Below are 845 nucleotides of genomic sequence, written 5' to 3'. Positions count from 1 at the left end.
CTGGGGTGATCACTCCGCTCTTTAGCTGAGCTAGCCATTATGTATAGAGAAGAGGGGAATGTTAGGGTAAGGTATGGCTCGAGGGACTATGAGTGAACTGTACGTCACATCACTTAGCGTATTAATGCAAATACCCCCCAAAAAAGCAATGGATTTTGGAAAGCAGCTGCAATGCTGAATGCACTGAGGGAATATAGCCATATGGTCTATCTTGAATCGTATATATTTGCATACGTTAATACTTAGTGGGGCTCCTTTGGCCCCAATGACTTTCTACCAATGTCTGATACACTTCAGCTCTTATTTCCCTCCATTCATCCTGCAAAAGAATAGCGGGTTCTCTTGTATTTCTGTTCATATTTCCTGACCTGATGTTGCAGTTTGTCCCAGAGATGTTCAGCAGGTCGGTCCAATTATGAAAAATCCTTATCCTTAGCCTACGTAAAACAGTGTTAGATTTGTGACAAGGTGCGTCGTCTGGTTGGAAGTATGGCCGACCATTCCCAGAGTATTGTCACAGTGTTGGCAACACATTACTGTCTAGAATGTCAGGGTCCCCTCCATGTTCACGGTTCTTGTCACTTCAACCAGCGGATGGAGGCCATGCCGCGTAAAACTTCCCCAGACCATAACGGAACCTCTGTTGTACTTTTCTGTTGGCACAACACATAGTGTGGCCCATTACTCAATACAAGATATTAACAGTATAACTGCATTTGTCTAGAATTGTGACTTTACTAATAAAATGTGGTCTATTATTTACCAATGCAGAAATCCAGGGAATTCCAAAAGGGTTCACTTAGTTTTTCTGGATATCCGGGGAAGAAGAACAAGACACATTTTGG

This window comes from Eleutherodactylus coqui, chromosome 2 (genome assembly GCF_035609145.1).
Source record: "Eleutherodactylus coqui strain aEleCoq1 chromosome 2, aEleCoq1.hap1, whole genome shotgun sequence".
In the NCBI taxonomy this organism is placed as follows: Eukaryota; Metazoa; Chordata; class Amphibia; order Anura; family Eleutherodactylidae; genus Eleutherodactylus; species Eleutherodactylus coqui.
Note: the sequence above shows the minus strand (reverse complement) of the source record.